Source organism: Podarcis melisellensis (assembly GCF_964234715.1).
Source record: "Podarcis melisellensis genome assembly, chromosome: 15".
NCBI lineage: Eukaryota > Metazoa > Chordata > Lepidosauria > Squamata > Lacertidae > Podarcis > Podarcis melisellensis.
Window position 1 is genome coordinate 9,076,160 of NC_138532.1, and position 25,052 is coordinate 9,101,211.

The window sequence follows — 25,052 nt, forward strand, 5'->3', positions numbered from 1 at the left end:
GTTTTAGCATCGATATTTGTGCCAAATTTGATACTCACAACCATTGGAAAACCCAAAATATTATCCCAGATGAAGTGGGAAATTGCTACGAAGTTTCCCGAGAGAATGCCCAAGGGGCTGAACGTTCAACACTATGGGATGTCACAAGACTTAAGCATAAAACACAGAAATGTGGACATTTGTCAAATTTCAGAAGAGGGGTTTGAAATCATTCAAAATCTTAAGAACCAGTTTCAAATTCTGAAGCTTTTTGTGCAAGCTTGGTTCTTTATTTTAAAAAATATTTTAAGAGTGTACAACACAAAAACCAGTAAATAACATTAATACTAAACTACAGCTCAAAATCAGTAAAACAATAGTATTAAAGCATATAAAAACAAGAATTTGGAGAATTCAAACAAATTAAAACTGTGCTCCAATCTTATGGGTCAGAGAAAGCCTACTCAAAGAGGATTCTTTTACAACCGAATCAACCCTGGCGATCAATGGGGTGACAGATGTCGCAGCCAGATCGCCCTCACATCTGAAACAACTGATGGTTGCTGCTTCATGTACAGCAATGGGAAGACCATTCCATAATACAGTAGTACCTCGGGTTACATACACTTCAGGTTACATACACTTCAGGTTACAGACTCCGCTAACCCAGAAATATTACCTCAGGTTAAGAACTTTGCTTCAGGATGAGAACAGAAATCATGCGGCGGCGGCGGCAGAAGGCCCCATGAGCTAAAGTGGTACTTCAGGTTAAGAACAGTTTCAGGTTAAGAACAGACCTCCAGAATGAATTAAGTTCTTAACCCAAGGTACCACTGTACAGGGGCAATAGCAGAAAATGCCTATTTTCAGGTTACTGCCCCATGATATTGTGTAGGGTTCAGTATCATGGGTAGATTTCCCCTTTGTTGCAACTATACCCCACCTTTCCTCCAAAGAGCTCAGTGTGATGTACATGGTTCCCTCCCTGCTTCCCATTTAATTCTTTAGGTTAAGAGACAGTAACTGAACCAAGGTCACCCAGTGAGCTTCATGCCTGAGTGGGGATTTGAACTCTGGTCTCCTAAGTATTACCATTATACTATGATGGCTCTCATCACATCACACTGTTGAAATGTGATGTAGTGATCTTATGAAAGTGGTGATACATAAGTTCTAAGTTTTCTTGCAGGTCTACACAAGGGCTGGTGGCCTTTCAGGTGACAAACTATTCAGATATTTTATTTTATTTTATTTTATGTCTTTTTCTCTTTATTTTACTCTTTCATTGTTATCATTCCAACCCCAATCCTTAGGAGCTCAAGGGTTTAGACATGCTTATCTGCTCCTATTACTCCCAGGGAGATTCGTGGCTCAACAGGACCCCCTCTCTGCACTGCAACATAGTGGCTCTCCAGAGAAATTGCTACAAAATAGTTTGTCCATTATTATTATTTATTTATTTTTTTAAAAAGACCATCAAGTTACTTGAAAAGCACCACCACTGGGAGGGAAAAACTAACATTCACATTTTGCCAAATAGCATTTTGCTGAAGTTTACTCTCACTGAGAAAGCTGTTCTCTCCAGGCTTTAAAATTTTACTCTTTGCTGAGCTTACACAATGGGGGCTCACACAACCCCCTCCAGAGGTTGGAGAAAACCCAGAAAAGATGGAGGGTTATCAGGGTGAGGAGAGGTAGAGAAGGTTCCTCTGCATGAGCTGAAGCTGTTCAGCTTGCGCAGTGATTTTGTTGGGGACAACTCATTTTGTTAAAGACTCTCCTCCCTGGAAGAGAGGGGAGTGGTTGTGGGCGGGAGCCCGAGCACCGCTCCTAGCAGGGGAGTCGAAGGGCTAGGTGTGGCCATCGCCTATGCCTTCAATTTTTGGGTATTCCGTTAAAGGAATCTGGCAGTCGTGTATTCTGTCCGATGCCTGCTTGGTGGGAGGCCATGGCACGACCCTCGGTGACATCAGGGGAGAGCCTATAGTTGGATTAGCATCAACAGGCTCCACCTTCTGGTGAATAAACCCACTTGTTTTAGAGATCCAATGCCTAAGCCAATACCTTTTCACTGCTGTAATCAATAAAGTTGTGGCCTTTCCTTGCCCATTAACCTTATATCACGTGTCCTTGTGTATTCATTTCACATTGCGGGGGTCGGGTCCTCGAACCACAAAGATATGGAGGGGGTTGTCAGGCCACATGGACTAGCACAAATCTGTGCATTGAAAATACATTGGAAAGAGTTTTCCATGCATAGCAATGGATGCACAAAGGCTCATCCGTGCAATGCGACAACCTGGCCCAAGAGGCGTTCTCCACGCACATGTTGGTATGCAGATAGAATTCTATCCAATCTTTGAACATATGGGTGTCAGAGGCAGTGCCGGATATACGTATAAGCTAAACAAGCTATAGCTTAGGGCCTCACTCTCTTGCCCCCCCATCACTATTAATATACTTCTTAATTGTATTTCAGTTCAACAATTACTTTGATAAAATACATATTTTGTTATGTGCAAATGGCTTTAGATACCTATTAGGTCCATAAATTACCATATTGCATATATTCAACATCCAAAAAAAGTGACAATTTGTTGTTGACAAAGGACAGCGGGACATATAAAGGGCCCCATTACCTTCAGTAGCTTAGGGCTTCATCAAACCTAAATCCGACCCTGGTCAGAGGCATGTGAAGAGCTCACAGCAGCACAGCAACTCCATCCCACAACCCCATCTTCTTTATAAGCAGCTATGCACAGTTAACAGTGCAAAGGAATTGTTTACTGATTATTACATTTTACTCAGAAATCTCACTGCCCGTCAAATATTCTCCTGCAAACCAGCTGCTGATCACCTGCAGAAGTTTGACCAGCAGTTTGAATTGTGCAGGAATGGGCAATTGCAGCATAGAGGAGCTGCAAACTGGACGCTTAAAGGCAGAGGATCTCAGTACTGCTGCTGCTTCTGCTGCTGCTAAATTAGTGTCTTTCAATCCATCTTTCAGAAGCAACATCCACAAAATGAGAGGCCAATCTTCTTTGAAGCACCAATGCTCTGGAGTGGCCCACTGCCCTGGGCCGTCTAATGGCTTTTTAGGCTTCCTCCACGTGAATAAGAGTTCCCTTTTTGAATAATAAGAATTATATGTCACCAGGGGTGGGGGGCATTAGGATTTTAGAGATGCTTAGGTGGGGCATGTCCCCCCCCAAAAAAAGGTTGGGAACCACTGTTCTAGACTATGGAATATTTGGGCAAGAGATCTTACTTTTGCTCCCGGTATTGCTTGGGCCTGGAGTGCTCAATTGCCCCACCTCTTAAAAGCACTGTATAGTAGTAATACTTATTGTTTTTGTTACTGGTACTACTAATGCTACTACATTTATATGAGGTAGAGTAGCCACATTTGGAATTGCACAGAAGCGTGGACTTTGATAATATGGTGGCCTGAACAAGGACAAAATGTGGCACCCCCCCAAAAACCCCATTATTTATTTATTTATTTATTTATTCATTCATTCTTTCATTTCTCTACTACCCTATGCCAGAAGAAGAGGAGGAGGAGGAGGAGGAGTTTGGATTTGATATCCCACTTTATCACTACCCTAAGGAGTCTCAAAGCAGCTAACCATCTCTTTTCCCTTCCTCCCCCACAACAAACACTCTGTGAGGTGAGTGAGGCTGAGAGACTTCAGAAAAGTGTGACTAGCCCAAGGTCACCCAGCAGCTGCATGTGGAGGAGTGGAGACACGAACCCGGTTCACCAGATTACGAGTCCACCGCTCTTAACCACTACACCACACTGGCTGCCAACCTAGTAGTTTGAAAGCACCCCAAGAAGTGCAAGTTGATAAATAGGCAGGAAGGTAAACAGTATTTCTGTGCACTGCTCTGGTTTCGCCAGAAACAGCTTAGTCATGCTGGCCACATGACCCAGAAGCTGTCTGTAGACAAACGCCAGCTCCCTCGGCGAGTAAAGCTAGATGAGCGTTGCAACCCCAGAGTCGTTAGTGGCTGGACTTAACTGTCAGGGGTCCTTTACCTTTTAGAGTACTTTAATAAAAGTCAGGGGGACTGCCTGCACTACCCTAAATCCGGTGCTGTCCACTGCTTCCCGATACCTACCCTAGATGGTCTGTGACTCCATATGAAGCACCTTTCCTGTGTTGCAGTTGTTCAGCCTGTCTGCCACTGGTGGTGGTGATTTCCTGACTAGGTTGTATTTGGGGAATAGCAAGTGATCTACAGGAGCAATTAGAAGAGCAAAGGGTTAATCAGTCTCCTTCTACAGCTTCCCCTTCTCTTGATTTTAATGGCCTCAGAGTTTATAGTTTTAATAACAGCAATTATAATTTGAATCGGTCAGTTCTGGGGACTTAACTGTAGCACAAGATAAAGAGGAATCAAAGACACTCTGTTGCCTGCTAATGAAGCGATACCCCCTGCCAGTGGAACGCAGCAAGCTACATGTTCCATGTACAGGGTCAATTAGCTCTTGGTTGAGTCCTGGCACCTAGGGAAATGATTTAGAAAATGCTCAGATTTTCATTTTTCTCCTGCCATTGAGTGGGAGAAGGGTTTGTTTGGTCTGATTCCACAGTGAACTAACCCAGCCTTGCTCCCAAACCTGCCTGATTATGCAGCAAGATTTGACATTGCATAAACTGTGTGCATAAAAGATATGCATTTTGCATAAAAGATACATGCATTTTATGGATGCATACATTGAACACAGGTGGCTCTGTGGTCTAAACCACAGAGCCTAGGGCTTGCCGATCAGAAGGGCGGCAGTTCAAATCCCCACGATGGGGTGAGCTCCCATTGTTGGGTCCCTGCTCCTGCCAACCTAGCAGTTCGAAAGCATGTCAAAGTGAAAGTAGATAAATAGGTACCGCTCCAGCGGGAAGGTAAAGGATGTTTCCGTGTGCTGCTCTGGTTTGCCAGAAGCGGCTTAGTCATGCTGGCCACATGACCTGGAAGCTGTACGCCGGCTCCCTCAGCCAGTAAAGCAAAATGAGCTCCACAATCCCAGAGTCATCCGAGACTGGACCTAACGGTCAGGGGTCCTTTTACCTTTACATTGAATAGTATGCTCATTTTACCAGCCCAAGGTGCACACAGAATTCATGCAAAATGGTGCAGCAGAGCAAAACAGGACAGAAATGTTCTACAACAGGATGGACCTACGACAGTGCCAACAAGATGGAAAGGGGATAAATTTGTCTTCTTTTCCCACTGCTGCACATTCTATTTCTCTGCTGTCATCCAGCTTTCCTCTCCCTTTTTATTTTTAATCTTAAAAAAATAAAATGATGAGAGAACTACTCATATGCATGGCTGCCCTGGTAAAAGGTTTGTCCTCAAAGTCAATGGGAAGAAGATGTCTTACATTTATAGAGCTCTCAAAAAGGTTTGGATAGGTTCAGATATCCTTGCCCAGACTGCTCCTCTATACATCACATGAACACAGGAAGCTTTGAATGGGTCAGACAATTTATCCACCTAGCATGGCATAATACACTCTGCTGGTTACAGGAAGATATTTTTATACCACCTGCTACCTGAGCTTTTTCATTGGAAATGCTAGAGACTGAAACTGGGACCATCTGCATGCCGGCTTTGTCAACTGAGCTGTTTGTGTTAATTATAATTGTTTAATGTACATTGAAGTGGAAAATAAATATATAATATACCTGTATTGCACTGTGAAGCATGGCAGGAAATCTCTGTTGAAGCTGAAGAGAGCCTAACAGGTTTAAACTTAAGTGGTGTTGTATATCTGTGGCTCAGTCACAAGGTGTTTAAATCACATGCAAAGGATTGTGCAATCTACAGGCATCCATCTTAGATGGAGTACTGTCTATGTTTCAAGTTATTGAAGAGAATGAATGTGTGAATCTCTCCTCTCCAGTAAACGGCCTCAGGCTAATGGAGGCTGGAAGAGAGATGAGTTGGAGCTTTGATTTTTAGCTCAAGATGCAAAATATTTGTAATCTAAGATACTGTGCCTTATGTTGGGACAAGTATAAGAAATTATGCAACTAAGTGGATGTAACTTTATTTGTTTTAAGTAGGTCTAAAGTTAAGTTCTGTAAGTTGGCCCCCATGGTGGAGGGAGAGGAAAGAGGGGGAAATCACATTATAGACACATCAATGATAGAGCTGCGGGTTGAACTCATCCCTTTCCTTTGAAAGCCATTCCAAGAAACATGCACACAATTTTGATTGACAGCTCCAGCAAAGGCAGATGCTCCCCAGAGTGTTTGCAGACAGCAAACAAATGCTTTGTTTGCACCATCAACTCACCATTGAAAGGTGATGTCAGGAAGCAGCAACTGGTCTAATTTGTTTCTGCCATTCAACAGGTGAGCTGTTCAGACTGCTTATCAAAAGGAAGGTGGGTCAGAGTTTGGGAAAATCAAAGATGGGGAACACCGATTCTGTCCATGGGTTCCGAGTGAATGCCAGCCTTCTGGAGTTGAGTGAACGGTGATTCAGTCTTCTTGCAATGAGAACCAAACTTAGGCATCCTAAATGAAATATGGAGAAATTAAGGGCCATGTTAGACAACAGCTGTGATTTGCACCAGGTGGTAACTACTAGAAGGACTGCAGCTCAGTGGTGTAGCATCCAGAAGGTTCCAGGCTCAGTCCCAACAGGGCTGGAAGAGACATACGCCATAAATTTTGGTAAGCCACTACCAAATCTGTATGGGTAATACTGAGCTAGATAGATCAATGTTGGCTGAGACCGGGAAACTTCCATTCTGGAGCAGGATCCTACTGGCCCTAGTCAGAACATAGCCTTTCTGCAGATCAGATCCTCTTTCCATGTTTCATCAAGTCAGCTAAACAGCAATGAAGATAATGTTTGCACACAATGACAAAAAAACCACACTCAGATTATTGCAAAAGGCACACCGTGTTCTTTCCCCCACTTTTCTTGGCAGCAAATTGGAGGCAAATATGAGATTATACAAAGACATTTATTTCCGAAGTTCCCATTATGTGGAGAACAGATGACAGTCTGGGCTGCAGCGCTATTGACCTTAATTTATTTTTAGCAATGGATAATTCTGGAAAATGCTCATTCTCCTTCACAATTGGACACAAGCAGCAGATAAAATAGAGAGAACTGTTCTAAGGGGTCTGGCTCTTCTTTCTGCTCATAGCATCTATTTAGAACCAATTCCCTACCTTCTTTCCTCTTTTCTGAGTCTGTTGGCCAACCAGAATTTGGCGGCTTGGGGAACAGAGAGCCTGGAAAGCATATAGGCAAGTCTGACTATGGTTCAGTTGGTGGGCTGCCATTAGCACTTCCCGCAGCTGCAGCCATCAGTTTGCTATTGGAGAAAAAGGACAGGGCCACTTTCAACAAAGTGGGGTTTTTCCTCCCTGTTAGTTTTATGGGTCTCAAGTTAATGGATTGGGGTGGGGAGAGTTGATAACAAAGCACCTCTGCCGAAGTTGATTTGGTGTCCTCCCTGTGTGAGGCCCAAGACAATTGTCTCAGATGAAAATGCCCTATCTTGATTTACTTATCATCTATTAATGTTGCACCCATCAATATCAGGCAAACTCCTTCACTGTATTGTTTTTGGCGTCTCCTGTTTCTGTTTCGACAACACATCCAGACATGCAATTTAAAAATGTCATTTTATTATGCATATTTGTTCTAAAATGGCTGGTTTTATTATATTTTGATACATTTTATGTCAACTTGTTTTTAACTTTTCTGTTTATATGTATTTTAAAAATAAATATTTTGTCTTTTTTTTTGAAAACTGCATGAAGTTTTTTTGTTGATTCAGTGGTTTAATAACCTTGTTAAATAGAAAAAATAAATCTAGCTAGATAAAGAATACTAGGGAATGTGGCAGCTTCCACACAATTCTGTTGACCTGTTGGTTGGGCCTGATAAAAGTATTGTGGAGTTTTATACATGTAACCCGAAAGGGCATGCACATTTCTTTATTGACAATAAATATGCACGGAACACAAATATTCACTCCTCTGTAACTAGGGAAGAGCAAGAAATTCAATTAACTTTGCATTTTAAGGTGATCCTAACTGGTTTGACCTTCTGAAAGTGTATGCAAAACAAAACAAAACAAAATTTGCACTTCTCTGATTTTTGTAATGCAGTTCCACACCCACATAATGTGTGCAAACATACATTTACTAGGCTAAAGTGTTCATAAAAATGCATATAGTGGTGAAAATAACACACAAATGCATTATATTATGAAAAAGTCATTGATGACTTTTCATTAGGCCTTTAAAAAGCATAGCACAATGTTGTGAAAAGGTGGAAAACTGAATTTAAGATTGCAAAACCAAGAAAGTGAGATAAACTGAAATTGACAAATTTACTCATACCCACCCCTAAATTAAGGATTATCAATTGACACAGGAACCCATCACAATAAACCCTTAAAAAAACTTTCTTTTCTATTTTAACAAACATATCAGTAACATACATGTTTCCATTCTTCATCCCCATCCCTCCTGGGCTTCTGCCAGCTCCCATTTCTGGTTTGTTATCCCTTTATCATATACTGCTGTTTCAACCAGTCCACTATGCCATTTCTTTATTGTTTTAAATGTTCTATATCTAAAAAAGTGTGGATGTTTATTTGAACCCTACCATCAAGTCAATGCTCTTTTTTTGTTTCTGCAAGTATAATGTAAAAGGTTCCCACTCTTTTTCAAAGTCCCTGTTTTCCTTTTCTTGTATTCTGTCTGTCAATTTTGCCATTTCTGCATAGTTCATCAGTTTCTCTTGCCATTGTTCTTTTGTTGGGACTAACATAAACCCTTAACAGCATTTGCCAATGTCCCTCCACCATCAAAAGTGAGGTGGACAGTCATCAATAGCCGGGCATTTCCAATGTAGCTCTGCAGTTTTGAAATGCCCTCTCCAAGGAGGTTAACTTTCTATGAAAAAGGATGGCTTTCCAGCAGTTAATACCTTTTCCTTTGCTCCAGCCTTTGGTTAATCCATTACTGTTTCTTACAATGTTGCTGCCATAAGGACTGTTAGCAAGTAATTATGAGCTATTATTATTATTAATATTAGTTAGACTCTCTGTGAAACTTCAGGGTGAACAGCAGACGATCACATTTTTGTAACATATACATAAATTGTTAGGCCCTTATTTCAGGAAGCTTAGAACACCAGTTTGGAGCCTTCCTCCTTGATACCCCAGTTTCCTGTGAGCAGAGGCAGCTTTGCTCAAAGGGATGCATTCAAATATAGGATACCCACAGTTACATGCAGATGTAGTGGGAATTATGCACCATTCTCCTGATGAACAAATACAGCCTTTGTTAGAATCATATACCCAAATCACAAATGAGGACAGCTCCAGAGAAATAGAGTGGTGTTGACAGTGGAATCAGTGTAAAAACAAACAAAAGTTCGTTTCATTTTGGGAACATTATTTGCAGGCTCAGTTCCCAGAGCACAGAATCAACGGAAGAGGTTGATGGCATCCAGCACCTCTGAGTACTTTTTTCTCTAAATTAACCGTCCAACCACCCTGAGACATTGCCGCCATTCCTTGTTGCTTTCAACCATCCGGGGCATCAGTTGCAACTCAGCAGTGTCATTTACAAAGTGGAACTCCCTTAATCCCTTGAGCATGTTGCTCCACTCTGACATTTCGAGGACATCTGCTTTGCAAGAGTTATGCAGAAGTAATGGATTAGAGTTTAAAATAGAAGCATTTTATCCTTGCGGTCGTGATTGTTTTGGAGAAATAACTGTTGCGCAGGACATTCTCAATAGTCTTTCCCCACGTATGGAAAACACAAGCAGTGTGGCATGCTCATACAAATGAGTGCTGTGCCAATAAAAAATCTGTGTTGTGTTTTATTTCAAGTGCTCTCCATCAATTAATGAGGAAAAATAGCATTCAAAGGAGAGAGATTTTTGGTGAAATATTTGTGGGTATTGTGCAGAGTCTTGCCATGCTTGCTTCACTTTTGCAGTGGGCAGTGGGTGTTTGTAAGCTGGGGCAAACTTTGGTAATATGGTGCCCTGTACAAGGCCAAAAATTGATGCCCCACCAATCCCTTACGCCATCTTCCTAAGGCCAGGCACCAGGCTTTGGGAAGGAGGCAAGAGGGCTCTGGTAGGGTCCTAGAGCCCTCCTGTCTCCTTTTCAAAGCTGGTTAACTGCTAGCTAGGCTTTAGGAAGGAGGAGGGAGAATGCTAGAACCCTGTCAGAGCCCTCCCATCTCCTTCCCAAAGCAAACAATTTCTAGGCTTTGGGAAGGAGGCAGGAACTGGTTGTGCTGCCCTAAATTGATAATAATAACACCAAATATATAAAATACATTAAAAACGCAAAATCAAACGATTAGTTTAAAATACAATTCGAATCACATTTAAAATAAAAATGAAATTAAGTGGGAACCCGCGAATCATAACCGTAGGGGTAAGGAATTAAAATTTCACCAGGCCTGGCCACTTGTGCTGGTCCATATGGGCCGATAGAAATAGCCAAAGAGGCCACTTACATACAGTGTCCCATAGAGAGAAGGGGGTCAGACTGGATCCCGGCCAAAGGCATGGCGGAACAGCTCCGTCTTGCAGGCCCTGCAGAAAGATGTCAAATCCCGCAGGGCCCTGGTCCCTTGTGACAGAGTGTTCCACCAGACTGGGGCCAGGGCTGAAAAGCCTCTGGCCCTGGTTGAGGCCAATCTAACCTCCTTGAGGCCCGGGACCTCAAAAGTATTATTGTTTCTGGACCATAAGGTCCTCCGCGGGGCATACCAGGAGGCGATCCCGTAAGTACAAGGCTCCTAGGCTGTATAGGGCTTTAAAGGTTAAAACCAGAACTTTAAACCTGACCTTGTACTCCACCGGGAGCCAGTGTAGCTGGTGTGGCACTGGATGAATGTGGCCCCATGGCAAGGACCTCTTAAGGAGCCTCGCCGCAGCGTTCTGCACCCACTGGAGTTTCTGGGTCAGCTTCAAGGGCAGCCCTGCATAGGGCAAATTACAATAATCTGCCTGTGTGGCATGTGTCATTTCTTTCATTGTACAAATCATCTCTCTGGTGACCTGCACTGTGCAGCCTTCCTGGGTGCTCACCTTTTCTGAAACTCCCATGTCATTTTCAGTTCTGCTTTCCTGTAAGCAGAGGAAGGTGCGGATGCTGCCCAGTAGGGATGACAGCTGACAGCTATGGCTGAGTGAATCTGTGAGTTTCAATTGCCCTCATTTTCTCATTTTTCCACCTTTAAGTTCAGTTCTCCACATTTCCACATATGTGTGCACTTTTTTATTTAAAAAGTCCTCATGAAAACTCACCAGCATTTTAGGGTGAATTTATCTTAATACATACATGGTTGTATGTGACTTTGCTGAACATAAATCATTTCTTGCAAAACAATTGGGTAGGTTCATCTTTACATGTGAAGTGAAGTGCATTTATCCCACATCCCCAGGGGAAATACACACGGGGAGAATTTCTAGGGGGGGGGGTTGGTGGGGGGGGTCACACTAAAATGCTGATGAATTTCCATGAGGGCATTAAAAAAATGTAAACTGATACGGAAGCATGGAGAACTTTAAAATTGAGGAAAATGAGAATCAGAGAAAGCAAAATCAACAGATTCACCCATTCCTAGTCCACTTTAAAGATAAAAAGAACTACCTGTATACGAAAGGAGAACCTTGACATGGTCCATCTGTGTTTAGCAACTGGGCAACAAACTGAGCTGGCAGGCATGTCACTTGGTCACTGTCTTCTTCCACACTATGTTGCATTTCTATTTATATTATAGTAATTGTTTTTAAACCTGTAACTTTATTTTAGCATATGCAAATGTTACGCAAATATGTGACTGTTTTTGTCCCCGCTCATTTGGTGATGCATATGTGGCTACCCTATGTCTTATATACATTTTGGCGACCTATATAGTGGTGGTGCTGGGGTATTGCAGCATGAAGCTGCCCTAGAATAATGTTTGGTTTTGAAGCAGCAAGTGGTGCAGGTTTCTAGGGGCCTTTAGGTCCTTTTACTATCAAGTGGTATATAAATTTAATGAAATAAATAAATATTCTTGCTCAACCCTTTGTTGTTGTTGTTGTTTAGTCATTTAGTCGTGTCCGCCTCTTCGTGACCCCATGGACCAGAGCACGGCAGGCACTTCTGTTTTTCACTGCCTCCCACAGTTTGGTCAAACTCCTGTTGGTAGCTTTGAGAACACTGTCCAGCCATCTCATCCTCTGTTGTCCCCTTCTCCTTGTGCCCTCAATCTTTCCCAGCATCAGGGTCTTTTCCAGGGAGTCTTCTCTTCTCATGAGGTGGCCAAAGTATTGGAGCCTCAGCTTCAGGATCTGTCCTTGCAGTGAGCACTCAGGGCTGATTTCCTTAAGAATGGATAGGTTTGATCTTCTTGCAGTCCATGAGACTCTCAAGAGTCTCCTCCAGCACCATAATTCAAAAGCATCAAAGCCTTCTCTATGGTCCCTACTTGTGTTCAATTAGTTTCAGCCTAAATTAAAAGTCCTAACTGGTCAAGGAACAACATACCTGAAAGTGGGGTTACAGGGAACCAGACAGAGGGCCTTCTCGGTAGTGGCGCCCGCCCTGTGGAACACCCTCCCTTCAGATGTGAAGGAAATAAGCTGCTATCTTATCTTTAAAAGACATCTGAAGGCAGCCCTGTTTAGGGACGTTTTTAATATTTAATGCTGTATTGTTTTTAACACTCAATTGGAATCCTCCCAGAGTGGCTGGAGAAACTCAGCCAGATTGGCGGGGTATAAATAAATTATTATTATTATTATTATTATTATTATTATTATTATTATTATTATTCCTTCTTCAGCATGTTCCTCCCCAGTCAGTGAGATCAACTGCAAAGGCTCTGCTTGGACTCCATCCTTTTAGAAGATTAGATCAATGTAGGTCTGGGGCAGGACCTTTCTGATGGTGCTATCAGTGTTTTGTTCTCCTCCCTCTATTATTTTCACCACTGAGAAGAGTGAGAACTGTTTGGCCACTTCTCGATGTTGCATTCCTCTGCTTGGTAGCGGTAACTACGGGGGACCAGAAATATTTTTTTTAATGGTTGTATTAGTGTTTGATGAATTATTATTTGGTTTTCCCATTCTTATGCAATGATTTGGGTATCACAGTAGAAACACACACACACACACACACACACACACACAATAATGGTATTGGGTTTCTTTAAAAAATTGTACCAAATCTCATTGCAGTTCCAAATGAGCAGTCCACTTTTTTTCTTTCTTCCCCAGGCTCATCTCAGCTGGGAGTTAGCGAGACCTTTGGGTGCACATTGCTGATATGAAGATCTTAAATATGTCAGCTCTCCAGTTCCTTGGGAAATGAAACAGCATCTCCCTTTGGTCAGCAGCAAACATCCAATGGATTTATTGCCCCCAGTTTGCAATAAAGTTCTCAGCAGCTGCATCCGGCGCCCTCTGCCACCCAACACACAAACACACTCACACTCCTCTCTCCGTTTGCTTTGTTCTGCTTGCGCATAATGTCAACTCATAAACCTTTCATCAAGTCAACCAGGTGGAAAAAACCCATTACTGAAAGAAGTACTCATTCAGGTTCTGGGGCGGAGAAGAATGGGGCCAAAGGAGGCCGGGAAAGTTCCCCGATGGCTTTAAAAAATAGCTGTGTGTGCTCTTAGCTGAAAAGCCGGCTTTGCTGTGCCCCTCAGGTGCTGCCGGGCCTCTGAGAAGGCTGACACATCAGTCATCCTGGTGACAGGATCTGGAATGCGCTGTGTACATAACCAAAGAGGCAGCACTTTCAGCTTAATATGGGGTGGTGAAAGGAAGGTTTCAGCACAAGACGTCTGTGCCAGTTCAAGCACAAACACTTGTACATTTATGGGGAAGGCTTGAGATTGGGGAGGGTAGCTCTTCCCTGCAAAAAGAGATGTGTTCAAAATTCCTTTGGCTGCAGCTCATCTGTTGACAGATAATGTTAGTTACCTGAACTGGCCTATTTCAGCAGGTTCTGATAAATGGGCAGGGTGAGACCACAAACGGAGAAGAACTGTAAGCAGCGGGCTGCTATGGTTAATACACAAATTCAGAGTGAGTCTCTGGCAGATAGAAAGATGACCAGTACAGAAATGCAGAGGAGCCCAGGATTGGGGTGTGTGTGAATCCAATCCCTGAAATCTCGGGGGAAATCGGAGCACATGGAATTGGAGTCAAAGTGACTCCAAAGCAATCACCACTATGTCCCATCCCTCCCATGCAGTAGCAGTCTAGACTATCCGCCTCCCTGTCCACCCTGAAGGGGGTGGAGGGGAAGAGGCAGAAAGTCACAGATCCAAGGTCCCCTTTCCTTTTCAATGTGTTTGTGTGTGTGTGTGTGTGTGTTGGATGTGAGACACTAGAGGTGGGCATTGTAAAAATCCCCCTTCGCCAATCTGAAAAGAGGAGCCTAAGTTTGTTCTTCTCCACCAGGCAGGTTTTTCCGCACAGCCAAGATCTCGCTACTCCAGTCACCTCAAATCTCAGCCACTCCTTCCCACCCCACTGGTCACCCTTCTCTAGGTCCCACTTAGGTCCAGCACTGAGGGCCTTCTGGCCGTTCTCTCCCTGTGAGAAGTGAGGTTACAGGGAACCAGGCAGGGAGCTTTCTTGGTAGTGGTGCCCGCCCTGTGGAACACTCTCCCATCAGACGTCAGGGAAATAAACAACTATCTGACTTTTAGAAGACATCTGAAGGCAGCCCTGTTTAGGGAAGTTTTTATGTCTGATTGTGTATTTATTTATTTATTTATTTATTGTATTTTTAATATTTTGTTGGAAGCCGCCCAGAGTGGCTGGGGAATTATTATAAGTGAGAGGATATATTTGTTAAAAGCACACAAGAGCAGCTGTAGCTGGACATACTTCTTGCTTCAGATACATTGCCTTACCAACATTCAAACTTCATCAATCGATTGATCAATTGTTCAGCAACAACAAAAAACCAAAAACCTTCCATTGAGTAATTGATTAACATTTCTGTAATCAGTCTGCAGATGATAAACCCCACTAACTCAAAACTATGCACTGGGGAGTCGGGGGGGGGGCAAAAAAGCAAAAAATAAGTAGACCACCCTGTCCTGTACTACTCCAGGTTCTGAGTACACCATGTGGTTAAAATGTCACAGGATACAAGAGCAAAACCCTGGAGCACAACAGTTGCCTTAATTCCAAATCTGCTGTTCTAATTATCAGACTACACCAGAGAAACATAAGAAGCAGGCTTTTACGGAATCAGTATACTTATACTGAATCAGAGGATGGCGCTGTGGTCTAAACCACTGAGCCTCTTGGGCTTGCCAACCAGAAGGTCAGTGGTTCGAATCCCCATGACGGGGTGAGCTCCCGTTGCTCTGCATCAGCTCCTGCCTACCTAGCAGTTTGAAAGCATGCCAGTGCAAGTAAATAAATAGGTACCACTGTGGTGGGAAGGTAAATGGCGTTTCCGTGCGCTCTGGCTTCCGTCACAGTGTCCCGTTGCACCAGAAGTGGTTTAGCCATGCTGGCCCCATGACCCGGAAAGCTGTCTGTGGACAAATGCCGGCTCCCTCGGCCTGAAAGCGAGATGAGCGCCACAACCCCATAGCCGCCTTTAACTGGACTTAACCATCCAGGGGACCTTTACCTTTACATTTCTTTTACTGAATCAGACCATTGGTCCCTCCAGCTCAATATTATCTACATATCTACATATCTCCCACTTAGACTACTGCAATGCGCTCTACGTGGGGCTACCTTTGAAGGTAATCCGGAAACTACAACTAATCCAGAATGTGGTAGCTAGACTGGTGACTGGGGGTGGCAGCCAAGACCACATAACACCGGTCTTGAAAGACCTACATTGGCTCCCAGTACGTTTCCGAGCACAATTCAAGGTGTTGACCTTTAAAGCCCTAAATGGCCTCGGCCCAGTATTCCTGAAGGAGCGTCTCCACCCCCATCGTTCTGCCCAGACGCTGAGGTCCAGTGCTAAGGGCCTTCTGGTGGTTCCTTCATTGTGAGAAGCAAAGCTACAGGGAACCAGGCAGAGGGCCTTCTCGGTAGTGGCGCCCGCCCTGTGGAACGCCCTCCCATCAGATCTCAAAGTGATAAACAACTTAAGGCAGCCCTATTCAGGGAAGTTTTTAATGTGTGATATTTTAGTGTATTTTTTGTCTCTGTGGAAGCCGCCCAGAGTGGCTGGGGAAACCCAGCCAAATGGGCAGGGTACAAATAAATTATTATTATTATTATTATTATTATTATTATTATTATTATTATTATTATTGTAGGCTGGCAGCAGCTCTCCAGGGTTTCAGCCAGGGACTCTGCCAGCACCACCTGGAGATGCTAAGGGTTGAATTTGGAACTTCCTGCACACAAGACATGTTCTCTAATACTAAACTGCAGCCCTCCCCTTATAAAAAAAACCCCAGTGAGTCTAGATGACCAGTATTCTACATGAAATATCCATGTGAACTTGTAAAATAGCAAACCAGAAAAGGAGGAAGGAGATTTGTCTGTTCTAATAAATATTGAAATCAAATCAGCCAGTGTTGGCTGGTGCCTTCCCGAGTTCATGTCTAGCAGGACTGCAGTGATTTCCACATAAATGAACTCAAGTAATTCATTTCTTCTTCTTCTTTTTACTCATATGGGATAAGAACAAAGCCATCTGGCTCTTGCTTTAGGTGTCAGAACCACTCACAAAACCAAACCCTAATCTTGAACGATGTACTCTGACTGGCTATGTTAATGTTCTCCTTTCTCTCTGCCTCCCAGAAACCAGATTCAGATGTTGCCATCCCATTAGAGACCTGACAATCACACAAACAATCAAGAGCCATAATAGGAGTACATGATTCAGCCAGAATGGCCACAAAAGGTTTCTGGCATCTATGGGCACAGGGACAAGCAAGTAATTCTATCCTTTGGCATGATCCATTGGCGGCACTGAGCTTGAGCAAGCCCTATGCATGCACTATTGAGATGGTAGCCAGAATCAGGTACACCACTGCCCTCCTTTGATGTGAAAAGACATCATTTTAAAAGATTGAGTGCAAGAATCAAGTAGCACATGTAAGGGCTCCCATACACTGACTGGTCGCCAGTTTGTCCTGGGTTCACACAAGATGGTATTCAACTGACTTTCAGAGGAAATATGCTATCACTCCTAATACACAAATACACCAGATACTCTGAACTCCAACACCTCATTAACCCAAGTCCATGGTCTGGAAAGATGGGCATTGCAGTCCAACAACTCCTGGAGAGCACCATGTTGCTACCTCTGCATTAATTTAATGAGGGATAGTCAGAGGCTAAGGGACACGGGTGGCGGTTCGAATCCTCACAACGGGGTGAGCTCCCATCATTCAGTCCCAGCTCCTGCCCACCTAGCAATTCGAAAGCACCTCAAAGTGCAAGTAGATAAATAGGTACCGCTCTGGCGGGAAGGTAAGCGGCGTTTCCATGCACTGCTCTGGTTCACCAGAAGCAGCTTAGTCATGCTGGCCATATGACCCAGAAGCTATCTGCGAAAAAACGCTGGCTCCCTCGGGCTATAGAGCAAGATGAGCAAGCAACCCCAGAGTCGTCCGCAACTGGACCTAATGGTCAATGGTACCTTTAATCAGAGGCTAGGCATGAAGTAATGTATGAGCATTTTCCAGCTACATATAATGAATGCACATGCCCTTTTGTCAAAAATGTAAGGTGTTCAGATAAAGAGACATACAAGCAGGTAAAGGACATTGATCCATTATCCAGTGTTTTGAAGTGATTCAACACTTACCAGTCCCAGAGACACTAGTGGTGAGGCATGGCATGTAACATGTAGTTTGACAATCAGACTGAGCTCAGAGCGCACACACACACACACATACACGACGGTAAACCAAGGGTAAGGCTAAGAGGCAATATTATGTGGATTTTTTTCGGGGGGGGATTAAATGTGGCTTTTACTGTTTTCAAACCTCTTCTTTTCTTTTCTTTTCTTTTTTCTTTTCTTTTCTGGAAAGCTGAAGTTCTAATGTAACAAATACATCTGAAATATGATATTTAAACTCATTATCCCTTACACACCCAAGAATTCCCCTTCCCCAAATGATTCCCCCCTTTCTTTTCACTTTAGGACTTTGACTGAAATATCCCCCCCCCCAAAAAAATAAAGACATATAAGGCCTTGTTCTTATGTGACCTCCCACCTGAGAAGAGCACCCTCCATGTTTTGTCTCTAAGCTTAGGGACTCAGACTGTGTGTTAGCACATTTCCTTAAAGGCCCCAAAGAAGACCTGGAGCTAGTTATAATTTTGTTGGTGTCCAAACAAAGCATTTCAAGCATGCCTAAATGAAATGTTTTGACATTCAAAATCATGCTCATTCATATAGTCCCCCAAAACACGTGCTTCAGGTTTGACATTCTCAAAATATTTTTCTTCTGAAATGTGGAAAAATTCAGTTTTGTCACAAAACAATGACAGCTGTGTCACAATTCAGTCTGTACATGATTTTGAAATATTGTACATTCTGGAAAATTAACCCCCCCCCCTTTTCTCTCTGACCACCTGATACACTGACGTTCACATACAAAATCTGTGCAAAAAGGCAGCCAGGGATTTCATGCTGGGAGATGCTCAGAAACAAAACAGAGCTATGCAGACACTATTTCTCCGGGAAGTTTCTCCCAGCCCAAACAGAGAACACTAATTCCTGTCCAAGAGGGCTTAATTTTGGGTAGGTATAGCCAGGCCAGGGCTAGGGAATACCCCACTACCAGGAAGATGTTCTGTGATACATTTCTAATAGCACACCAGATGGGGCAGCCCCAAACAGAACAAACAGTTCCTGGAACTATCCTTGTTAGCTACCAAGAGGGTGAAAGTTCTAAGCCAGAGGTGGGGAACCTCCAGCCCATACAGTATGTTGAGTTGACAGAGCTCACACAGATGCATGAATTCTTTATCATGATAGTTCAGAACAAAGGTCCACAGTACCGGATTGCCAAATAGGCACCAGCCTATGGTCCCCATACCTTTTAGGGGTCCCCCAACAACAGAACAAAATTAAAAATGATTTGATCTTGAAAGAAAATTGCAATCAAGCTTTCTTAGTTCAATGTTATCCTACCAGAGCATGCACATGAAAACACCCCCCCCCCAAGATTTTGACTGTCTGAGGGCCTCCACAGGGTTATCTGGCACTGAAGGTCCATGTGCTCCAGTAGCCAGCCCCCAACTATCACCCCAACATGTTCATAAGAGCAGAAGAATAAGACATACCAGAAACCAGCTAAGTCTTGACCATAAAGCGTAAAGGTAAAGGGACCCCTGACCATTAGGTCCAGTCACGGATGACTCTGGGGTTGCAGTGCTCATCTCACTTTACTGGCCAAGGGAGCCGGCGTACAGCTTCTGGGTCATGTGGCCAGCGTGACTAAGCCACTTTCTGGTGAACCAGAGCAGCACACGAAAGTGCCGTTTACCTTCCCACCGGAGCAGTACCTATTTATCTACTTGCACTTTGAGGTGCTTTCGAACTGCTAGGTTGGCAGGAGCAGGGACTGAGCAACGGGAGCTCATCCCGTTGCAGGGATTCGAACCGCCGACCTTCTGATTGGCAAGCCCTAGGCTCTGTGGTTTAACCCACAGCACCACCCACGTCCCTCTAGTCTCGACCATAGAGAATTGCAATACTTGGGTGGGTGGGGAGAGGAACAGAGATCCCCCACAATCGGAGTATACTGAACCTGTTGCATAATCCTGCCCCACTCATTGCTCATGCTGGAACAGTCCTCAGCTTTTGATAGCATTAGAGTGAAACAACTGGGAGTTTTCCTTGGCAATTGCACTTCAGCCTCATGGACAAGAATTGCCGTGGTTGCATTGCATTTTGCAGCTGTTCTAGTGATGAAATACCATACCCTGCAGAAGGGAACATGGGAGCGCACCTGGGAGAGGAGGATGAAACAAGCTTGTATTAATGAAAAACAAATTGTTGGCTGTTAGGGTCAGATGAAGCAGATGTTTGGGGGGGGAATAGCCAAGGTTAGGTTCATTCAAAAGCAGAAATCTATCTGAAATGATGGTAATAAAATATGTATTGCTTTTCTTTCATGCTGCCTGAGGTCAGTTCTTAATGTGGCCATGTGTATTACTTTACAGAGGACAGCGCTCTGTTTACAGGGGTGCCTGGACCAAATTGGGATTTAAAGATTGTGGTGTCTATGTTTCCTATTTAGAGAGAACATTCCTCTGTCTGAAGGGCTCTCCAGTTCAAACTTTTTCCTTGACCACTGGGGTCCTGGCATTGGCAAACTCAAGACTACTTTACTGCAATATGTTCTATGCGGGGCTTCCCTTCGGCTCACCCTGGAAGCTCCAGCTGGTGCAAAATGCACCAGCAAAGTTGTTGACTGGGGTTATTACACAAACATGTCCCAGAAAAGAGAAATCATGTGATGTAGCTACATTGTGTATTTAAAACTATTTGGAATCGGTTTAAATCAATTTAATTGCTAACTAATTAAAGAACTTTAACAATGCTACAACAACTAGGGGAAACAATTCAATTCTGCTCACATTTAAAGGCCTAATCCACATTTTCCAAAACAATTTATGAACTGAAATGCAGCAGATTTGCATTACTCTGAATTTTGCAATGCAATTCTCCAGCCAAGTAAAATGTACGAAAATGCATATACTAGGATAAAGTATGCATTAAAATGACATACACCGTGCATTATACTGGAGAAAACATGCTTTGCAAAAAAGAAAAAATGTCTGTTAGGCATTTTTATTTTTTTTTGCATGCAATTCTGTCTATTAGGAAACAAATGCAACAAAATGCTGGTGAATTTTCATGAGGACGCTTTAAAAAACAAATACAAACTAATGTGGAAATCTGGAGAACTGAAATTAAGAGTGGAAAAAAGGTGAATAAGAGAGAAGCCAAAATTCCTAGATTTGCCCAACCCTAGCTACGGTCTGGGACATTTTTAGCCACATTCATGCCATGATAAAAACTATGATATCAATTTAAGCAGTCATAGAATCATGAAGGGGATCCTGGGGATCATCTGGTCCAACCCCTGGCAATGAAGGCATATACACCTGTGCCATGTGGGGATTGAATCTACAACCTTGGCATTATCAGCATCATACTCTAAATAGCTGAGCTATCCCGAGAAATGGCTTCTTCCAAAAGATTATGGGAGCTGTGGTTTGCTAAAGGTGCTGAGATTTGTTAGGAGACCCCGCTGTTCCCCTCACAGAGCTACTGAACAACCTCCCCCCACCCCCATTCCCAGGGAACTCTGGGAATTGTAGGTCTGTGGGAGAAGTAGAGGAGGTCTCCTAACAACTCTCAGCACCCTTAACAAACTACAGTTCCCATAATTCTTTGTGGGGAATGCCATGAGTATTTAAAGTGATATCATAGTGCTTTAAATGTATGGTGTAAATGTGGTCTTACACCATTCACTTTTGCTTTAGGCCTAACACAACCATGCCTGTTTTCCCCTCTTCAAAGGACACTCCCAGTTAAAACTGCACAGCAATAATGATAAAAAAGAACACTGTGACATATTCCTTCCTTGTGGTGGCATGTTCCCCTCCCCACTTCAGCTTGATAGGTTTCCTTGCTCCAGTCTCCCTTGATCTCTGGCCTCTGTTCTTCCAAATTAAATTTCAACTTTTTTTTTTTTTGGGGGCAGATCATCAGTGGAGTGACAAGCCAGGGCCTGAGCTGTCTTTTAATACACAAAAGCATAAATAATGCCATCCATCACAACTGTCACTTGGAAAGATAGATTGCTCATTGTCCAGACACTGAAATGACACACAAGTGAAAGTTAGAAAGTGTCTTTCCCCTCCTTTTTTATATTTCTTTCTTGCTTTGTGGTTCTGTTCTCTTTCCTCCTCCCTTTCCTTTCTTTCTGAAGTTGCCAGGCTGCTTGATTCTGATTAATGGTGCTGTCAGGGTGGGATTCCGCTTGCCCGGGTAATGAGTTAGGAATGTATTCCCTGTCACAAACACACCAGATGTCAGGAGCAGAAGGGCCCGGGAATGCCAGAAACAATATATAGTTTCTTCCCAGTCCCCTGACAGGCCAATATGCTACACGAGGTCTAATTTATGTAGACAAAATGCAGGCAAGGGGCCTCAGTGGCAGAGGACTATGCCAGAGAACATACAGAGCACAATGTAGAAGATGGGGAAAGAGGCAGAATACTGGCTGGGACACTGAAAAGCACGGCTCACATCAAATGTCCTTAACCAGGATGGTCCAGGACCACTTTGACTTCATTAACCTGTGCTTTGTGTCATTAGGGAAAGAAATCAAACCTGGCAGAAGGCTTCTGTTGCTTTAAATAGGCTCTACCAGATCACACACCCCTCACTCTTGGCCAGCACAGTCCCCACGACCATGTGCTTTTGTATCTCTGGGACAGAGTGCATATGCATGTGTACTGTGTGCAGGAAAGAGTGTGGTACAGTAGATGTGTCAATGCCCATTGTGGCCACATCCACTTTCACTGGGAATACCCACCCCTGGCATGTAGACCTCAGAAGATTGGCCAACAGCAAATACAGCCCCTGGCTTGAACAATGTTTACCACTCCATTCTATTTCCTTGCTTTCCATTGCCACTGATCCCTTGAACTTCCCTTACCTTGGGTCCCTTTGCTTCTTCCTCTTACCTTGAAGTGGATCTACACTCATGGTTTTTACTGTTAAGAGAAGGTTAAGGAATGGTTTTGATAACCATGTGGCCACATGATGTTCTGCTCTTAACATTATTAAAATGTGATAGCAGAGGATGCTGCAGAGCAACCAGAAACCAGGGAGACAGTGGGGAGAAAGCAAAAGAGAAAGCTTCCTGTTTCGCAGAGGTAAGAAACGCTTTATTTTTTTGAGTATGCCCTGTGTTGTTTTAGAACGATCTCTCTAATATCGTTCTAATAATGTTAAACAGGACAGTGTAGATCCAGCCTTGGCCTTCAGTTGACGGCAGTGCGGCATTTAATAGCTGCATATCAAGAACTTTATTATGTAATGTGCCCTGAGGACATGTGGAACCCGATCCATGCTAAGGCAAAATCCAGTCCCATTACATGGGCTCCTCCCTATAAAGAGATGCCTTATGCTGAATCAGGCTGCTGGACTGTCTTTCTCAGTAGTGTGGAAGCTAAGGCCATGGGGCCTGAATGCAAGCCCTCAGGACATTTCTATATGGACCTCCAACTCTCTCCAGACCATGCCTCCTTCCTGCTCTATGCCATCCTCGAGTGATTTTGCCTGGCTGGAATGTGTACTTGAATTGTGATAACGGTTCTTGCTTAACTACATGAGGGATGGAGAAATGTGCGTGAGTAACAGGATGTAAAACACCTGCCATTTGCATAAGTGGAATATAGCCCACTATATAAGTGTCACATCCTTTACCCCAAATACTTTTTTGCTTTTGGACCCACCCAATACTGACATGTGGTCCTCAGAAGGTTGCAGTCTATGGTATGGAAAAGTAGTTTCACTATGGATCAGTCCCTAGTAAGTTTGGTTAGGAGGACTAACTTAAATTTTCTCTTAAAAAACTAACACCTAAAGTCCATGCAAACACTTCTTTCAACCAGCCAGCTTTTAGAAATACTAAAGGCAGGATGGGCCCCCAACACCAGGTACAATCAATATAGCCTTTCCCATAAACTTCCAGCTGCTGGCAGGCTTGCATCAACAATGCCTTTTCTTCTAAATCATTAGCTCTTTTTCTTCCCCTGACACAGAATGTTCTCATTTAAAATTGGTTCATTCCTTCTCAGAAACCCACTAATCAGAACCAGAGCCTAAGAGGCTGAAATAAAGGAAATAAAATGATATATTGCTGCGGCTTTCATTGTATAAGCCTGGGGCCTAGGCAGGTTGGTGTAGGAAGGGGGCTTTGTTTTGGTAACATTAGTTTTGCTTGTATTCCACTGATCAAAGGAGTGCATTGCTAAGTACACACACATGCACACGAACATGTCATAAAATTGTGGCAGTCAATACCTAAATAAAAGACTTATATGTCCTAGGCCAGGGGCAGAGAACATCTAGCCCTCCAGATGTTCTTGGACTGCAGTTCTCCTCATCACTGACCATTGGTCAAGCTGGCTGGGGCTGATGGGAGTTGAAGTCCAACTACATCTGGAGGGACGCCACTTCCACATCCCTGCTTCATGCAGAAGCTCATTTTTTTATTTAACAGACTCTACCATCCCTGGTCACCAGGGACAATCTTCATTAAAATAAATAAAGTAAAACCTTCCATCACCTCATAAGAACATAACATATGTTCTGCTGGATCACACAAAATACCCATCTCAACCAATATGTTGTTTTCAAAAGGCCAGCCATGGGCTTATGGGAAGCCTGTTGGGAGAACATGTGAACAAGAGAACTCCCAGCATTGTGCACCTCAGCAAATGTTATTCCCATTTTCTGAAGGAAGCCTTTTTGCCTCTAATAACTTCCTTGCCTCTGCTTATCAACTATACTGGAATCTTCTTGTCCTTGGTGGTATGTTTCATGATCTGTGGCATACATTCCAGCTGAGCTTCTATTATTATGTTGCTGAATAACTTCTGAGCATTCTGGGGGGGAAGTTGATCATCTTGACCATGGGTAGGCAAACTACGGCCCAGGGGCTGGATCTGGCCCAATCGCCTTCTAAATCTGGCCCATGGATGGTCCGGGAATCAGCATGTTTTTACATGGGTAGAATGTGTGCTTTTATTAAAAATGCATCTCTGAGTTATTTGTGGGGCATAGAAACTCGTTCATCCCCCCCCCCCCAAAAAAAAACATAGTCCGGTATCCCACAAGGTCTGAGGGACAGTGGACTGGCCCCCTGCTGGAAAAGTTTGCTGACCCCTGATTTTGACTTTCAACTTCATTGTTACTAGACCCCGTAGTTAGTTAGTTAGTTTCATTCTCTTTTGGAGTCAAATGTCACTGTGAAAACTATCCAGCTTCACATATGCTCCCAATTGATTCACCAGCTTTCATGCATGGC

General features: G+C 43.5%; 1 long non-coding RNA gene across 1 annotated transcript in view; it reads left to right on the forward strand.

Moving 5' to 3' along the window:
• Positions 1–25,052, forward strand: part of LOC309358302 — a 281,197-nt gene that overhangs the window by 109,268 nt on the left and 146,877 nt on the right. The window lies entirely within an intron of this gene.